The sequence below is a fragment of the Aotus nancymaae genome, unplaced genomic scaffold, assembly GCF_030222135.1.
Source record: "Aotus nancymaae isolate 86718 unplaced genomic scaffold, 86718_ANA_hifiasm-v0.15.2.pri h1tg000057l, whole genome shotgun sequence".
Classification (NCBI taxonomy): Eukaryota; Metazoa; Chordata; class Mammalia; order Primates; family Aotidae; genus Aotus; species Aotus nancymaae.
In genome coordinates, this window is record NW_026988471.1 from 24761492 (window position 1) to 24767524 (window position 6033).

The 6033-nt window shown below is 44.4% G+C and overlaps 1 pseudogene; it reads left to right on the forward strand.

Moving 5' to 3' along the window:
* Positions 1-1153: 1153 nt before the first annotated feature.
* LOC105706955 (spermatogenesis-associated protein 31H1-like) lies at positions 1154-4152 on the forward strand (annotated as a pseudogene).
* The last annotated feature ends 1881 nt before the right edge of the window (positions 4153-6033 follow it).

The following is a 6033-nucleotide window of genomic DNA, read 5'->3' on the forward strand; positions in this document are numbered from 1 at the left end:
TGGCTGCTGCCCTAATAGTCTTAAAATCCCTCAAAATCACAGGCTGTGCCCCATTTACCCTCTAGCTCTCACAACCTCCAAAGTTTTCTCTTTACACCTCACACGCTTACTTTCAGCCCCTCACCATCTCCACCTTTATGCAGCAGCCCCTGCTACTTAAAACACACCTCAAAAAGTCTGTTTCTATTCGTTTCTGTCTAACTGTGCTCAAATTGACTGTACTCATTTACTTTAACATGTGCTGCTTTGAGTTGCCAGTTTACACTTTTCCTCCAGGCAATTGCAGCTAATTTTTCACTCTTAATCTGACTCCCATTCTCTGCTCAAACCCAATCTTGTTAATAAAAGTGGTTGCTTATAGACCACACGCTTCCTCATATACCATGAAAACAAAAGCTCTCTCTCCACACAGTTAACCTCCTCTAATACCGTCTTTCTCCTCTTATTTAAACCCTGTGTTTTTCCAATTAATCTCTCAATTCCTAAAATTGCTTAAAATTGTATACAAGCAATAACCAGTCAGTCAATATATGCTCCTTCTAACAACCCCACAATACTACCCCTTTCCCCAAAATCTCCAGCCGTCTAAATTCTTTCCCATTTTTAGGTTTCCACCCTGCCCCCAATCCCACTGGAAGAAGCCTTGAGAAACTTTGCCCCCACAGACTAAAACCTGTTATCACCCATTCTTGTCTAATTCTTTCTCTCTCTATATAAAAAAAACAGGTGTGCCATCTCCATATGCAAGCCTGGAGCCTGAAAGTCTGAAGCCCTGCTTGCCTCGGCTAATGTCTCCCACCCACTGCCTGCATTTGCCATTGTCCCTGATCACTCAGCTCCTGCTTCCCGGACAAGCCCTTCACCCAACCCTGCCATCTTAACTGTTCTTATGATAATGCAAATACCTCTCACCCATCCTGCCATCTCACCCCCACCCTCCATTGTAACTGACTGCCCCTACCCCCCACCACTGTAACTGAACTTACTCTTCAACACTCCCACCCCCCAAAAAACTACCCAAACCTATAAAACCAACTCCTATCCCACTGCCCTTTGCTAATGCCCTTTTTCACCTTAGCCCACCTGCATGCAGGTGAATAAATGGCCATGTTGCTTACACAAAGCCTGTTTGGAAAGTCTCTTCATTCAGAGCATGAGGTTTTCAATAAAGTTAACATCAGAAGAGTTCCAAGTGGGGACTGACTTCTTTAGATTCCACAAAGCTCTTCAACCTCATTTATATAATTCAAGCTCTGTCAAAACAGCATCTGAATTAGGAGGACTTTGGGATTCTGGGATACAGAGAGTATCCAGAGCTTTGGAGGTAAAAAACCTTGGGACAGATATTTTGCAGCCTGAAGAGACCTATCTAGACCCTACTATGATGCAATCTTTAACTCTTCCCTTGGCCCTTCATAATCAAAGCTCTGATAAGACAGCTAACATTGTGGAAAACCCATGCCCTGAGACTCCAGGAGTGGATGACCTACAGAGACAACTACAAATGGAGGAGCTAGAGAACTCACTTCAGAGACATCTGTCACAAAGCTGGAGATCACTATCTAGGACATTCCAGGCAGAATAAGGGGCTCGAAAATCCCTCAAGTCTTTCCTGGACAGACAACACAACATCTGGGAGAGTCATGCCTGGAGGCAGCGACTACCAAGAACATATCTCTCCACTATGCTAATGCTGGGGAATGTTTTAGGGACCACTCTGGAAAGGAAATTTTTGTTCTCAAACATCTCTAGCAGAAAAAGCCACTGCAGATACCTGTCACCTGTCAGTCTATTCAGAATTTATTTGGGATTCCAGCTGAACTGATGGAAGCTTCTCAGAGGCTGCCAGAGAAGGGTCCAGTTACTATTGCTCAGCCTTCAGTGGTCAAAAACTAACTGACAGACACGCTTCATATAACATTCATAAGAAAATAACAGCCTTAAAAATGTGGACACGTGGCTCCACATCTTCCGTAATACAGCAATACTCTGGGAAGAGAGTGGGAATAAAGAAGGCAAACTCAGTGTTCAGTGGTATATCCCAATAAGTCACTCAGCATATGCCTGTCGCATGTGCAGGGGGCCAGCTTCCTGTCCTGGTAGAGTCAGAGTCTTCCATAAGCATATTTTACAACAGAGAAAATCATGTTCCAATGGAAAAAAGTGAGAACTCACACAGTGATTCCCTAACAAGGATTTTTGAGTCCCAACACTCCCTGAAGCCAAATTATCTTCCCCAGAGTGACTTCTCAGAACAGCTCCAGTTGCTACAAGATTTGTAGCTAAAAATAGCAGCAAAACTCTTAAGGAGTCAAATACCCCACACTGTGCCTCCACCTCTAGCTTCAGGTCTAGTCCTAAAGTACCCCATCTGCCTGCAGTGTGGCCGATGTTCAGGATTTAACTGCTGTCATAAATTACAGACCACTTTGGGGCCTTATCTTCTGATCTATCCACAGCTCCACCTTGTAAGCACTCCTGAAGGCCATGGTGAGATTCAGTTGCACCTTGGCTTTAGGCTGCAAACGAGGAAAAGACCCCAAATCTCCAAGTATCATGAAAGAGATAGACCCATCATACGGAGAAGGCCTATGTCACCATCACAAAGGAAAGCTAAAATCCATACTCAAGCTTCCAAGAGTCCTACTTCCACAGTAGATTTGCAGTCTGGGTCCTCCCAGTCCCCTGCTCCTATTCAAGTCTACATCAGGCGAAGACAACGCAGCAGCCGTGACCTGGAAGAAAAGACAGTAATTAGAGCACCTGGACACTATGAATCCATTCAGGTTCACACCCTATCAGAGAGTGACTCTGAAAGCACTCAGAATGAGAAATGGACTAAACTGAGAACCAAAAAGACCTCTGGTTCAAAATATCCAATGAAGAGAATGAACAAGGGACTCAGAAAACACAGAAAGTTCTACACAAGCAGTAGAACCACAACAGAGAGTCCCTCTAGGGAATTACCAGCCCATTGAAGAAGGAGGATGATTGCAGCAGCTCAGACAAGTACTGCCTCCTTAAAAAGACAACCTAAGAAACCTTCCTGACCCAAGTTCATGCAACTGCTTTTTCAGGGCCTAAAGCGGGCATTCCAAACAGCATACAGAGTTATAGCTTTTGTTGGGCAGAAGCCTGTGGACAGGACAATCCCAGACAATTTGTGGGACTGCTGCTTACCCAGCAATATCAAAAGAGACAGGAGGATCATTCTCAGCAAACTGACACAAGAACACAAAATCAAACACCACATGTTCTCACTCATAGGCGGGTGTTGAACAACGAGAACACATGGACACATGGAGGGGAGCACTACACACTGGGGTCTGTTGGGGGGAAATAGGGGAGAGACAGTGGGGGGTGGGGAGTTGGGGAGAGATAGCATGGGGAGAAATGCCAGATATAGGTGAAGGGGAGGAAGGCAGCAAATCACACTGCCACGTGTGTACTTATGCAACAATCTTGCATGTTCTTCACATGTACCCCAAAACCTAAAATGCAATAAAAAATAAAAATAAAAATGAAAATTAAAAAAAAAGAGAGACAGGAGGTCAGCTGACATGCTAAGGTCAACAAGCTCACCAGAAAAAAAAAAAAAAAAAAAAAAGACAGGACTGTAAAAGAAGGCTTTGGAGACAAAGGTAAGAAAACTGACACTTGGCAGCAATTAAATCTCTAAAAAGATAGCTTAAAAAAAAAAAGTGGGTCAGGAACTGTGGCTCATGCCTGTAATCAGCACTTTGGGAGTCTGAGATGGAAGGATCACTTGAACCCAGGAGTTCAAGACCAGCGTGAGTAACACAGGGAGATCCTATCTCTACAAAAAAAAATAAAAATAAAAAACTTAGCCAGGTATGGTGGCACATGCCTGTGTGCCAGCTACTCAGGAGGATGAGGTGGGAGGACTGCCTGAGCCAGGGAGATTGAGGCTGCAGTGAGCCGTGATCACACTACTGCATTCCAGCCTAGGCAAGAGTGATGTCTTGTCTCCAGAAAGAAAAAAGAGAAGAAAGAAAGAAGAAAGGAAGGAGGGAAGGAGTGGACAAGTGAATAGATCATATGCACAAATGATGTGCATTCCAGTGTGTTTATGCCATAGAAAGGAACACCAAGTGGTCATTAAAAATGATGATGTATAGCTACACCTACTGACAGGGAAGAATATTTAGACTATATAGCTAAGTAAAACAACAGCATTCCAGAATAGCATTATACTATGCAATTTTGGTCCATATGTAACCAAATGCAGGTGCAGATGCTTGCCCCTGGCAGAGTCCAATTAACAAGAGCGAGGTCTGGTAGAAAGAAAGTGATGTTATTTTCCAAAACTAGTAAAGGGGACAGGCGCGGTGGCTCACGCCTGTAATCCCAATACTTTGGCAGGCCGAGGCAGGCGGATCACCTGAGGTCAGGAGTTCGAGACCAGCCTGGCTAACATGACAAAACCCCGTCTTTACTAAAAGATACAAAAATTAGCTGGGCGTGATGGCGGGCACCTGTAGTCCCAGCTACTCAGGAGGCTGAGGCAGGGAGAATGGCTTGAAACCAGGAGGCAGAGGTTGCTGTGAGCCGAGATTGCAGCACTGCACTCCAGGGTGGGTGACAAAGCGAGACTCTGTCTCAAAACAAACAACAACAAAAAAAACTAGTAAAGGGAACGCAGCCAGATTCCCGTCTAAAACAACCACTTCAATTTTTGAAGCGAAGGCAGGAGTTTAAAAAGGGAAAACTGGATAAGCAAGACATTCAAGAATTGTGGTGAGTACAATGTACGTGTGTCGTGTTCTGGTGGCTCTGTTGGGTCCCAGTTCACCTGGCGCGTGGGCTGGCGTCATCTCCACAATGGCCAGGTTGTTAACTAGCCGCCTTGAAGTCATCTCTGGAATTTTGCAGCTGAGTCTCCAGGCTTGGTCTGTCTCATGATTAGTCCCTGGAACTTCTAAGAAGCACAATAATTGGATACTAGTAAACAGATCAATGTGAAGGGAGTATATACCGTGAGAAAGGGAGGGATGTGGAGTCTATTTTAAGGCTAAAGGAAAAGGTTTCTGCAGTTTGCTCCATGTTTATATCTTAAAATTCAAGGCAAAGAAAAATAAAAAGTTTTAATGCATTTTGAAGTTAAATTGCCTGGTGACATATATGTCCATACAAGCATGAGTGCCTCGAAAAGGAAAGATATCAAAACATTATCAGTGGGTATCTCTATGTGATTTTTCTCCTTCCTTCCTTCTCTCTCTCTTTCTCCTTCCTTCCTTCCTTCTTTTCTTCTTTCAGAGTCTCGCTCTGTCACCCAGGCTGGAGTGCAGTAGCACAGTCTTGGCTCACTGCAACCTCTGCCTCCTGGGTTAAGTGATTCTCCTGCCTCAGCCTCCCAAGTAGCTGGGACTATAGGTGTGCGCCATTACACCTGGCTAATTTTTTTTTTATTTTTTTATTTTTATTAGAGACAGCGTGTTACCATGTTGGCCAGGCTGGTCTCGATCTCCCGACCTCAAATGATCCACCTGCCTCAGCCTTCCAAAGTGCTGGGATTACAGGTGTTAGCCACCACGCCCAGACCTTTTCTTTCTACTCTATATTGAGTTACTCTTTTACAATGAGCATCTTTTATTATATATACACCATGAACTGATATTAAAGTCAAGCTGATTAACATATCCATCATCTCATTTTTTGTGTGTGTCTGTGTGTGTCTGTGTGTGTAATTAGATCCCTCGCACTTATGCATATATAATTGCAATAAACTTTTTTTTTTTTTTTTTTTTGAGGCAGGAGATCTCTCTGTCACCTAGCCTGGAGTGCAGCCTGAGCTTCCTGGGCTCTGGTAATCCTCCCACCTCAGCCTCCCAAGTAGCTGGGACTACAGGGACGTGATGCCACATCTGGCTAACTTTTCTTTTTTGTAGAGACAAAGTCTCACTATGTTGTCCAGGCTGTTCTTGAATTCCTGGACTCGAGTGATCCTCCCACCTCGGCCTCCCAAAGTGCTGAGATTACAGGTGTGAGCCACCTCACCCAGCTAGCATGTAT